This window comes from Camelus ferus, chromosome 19 (assembly GCF_009834535.1).
Source record: "Camelus ferus isolate YT-003-E chromosome 19, BCGSAC_Cfer_1.0, whole genome shotgun sequence".
Lineage (NCBI taxonomy): Eukaryota > Metazoa > Chordata > Mammalia > Artiodactyla > Camelidae > Camelus > Camelus ferus.
The window spans coordinates 8,122,625-8,122,894 of NC_045714.1; positions in this window are offsets into that span (position 1 = coordinate 8,122,625).

Here is a 270-nt window from a genome sequence, read left to right on the forward strand (position 1 = left end):
TTTTTATAAGCAAACCAAAAAAGGGAGGGGCCAAGAATAAGGCTCAATATAAATAGAGGTTTAGTTGCAATCATGACGTGACTAACCAATCTTGACTGTATCTGTCCCATTGGCAAGTTGGGTGAGTACCCTCCCCTGCTTCACAAGCACAACTTATTTACATCTTCCTCCAATATCCTGGATGGTTTTCCAAGGTTGACCTCACTCAAAATGTAACTGTAAACTTTCTTTAAAAATTACATGGGTCACAAATAAAACAAACCAGTGACT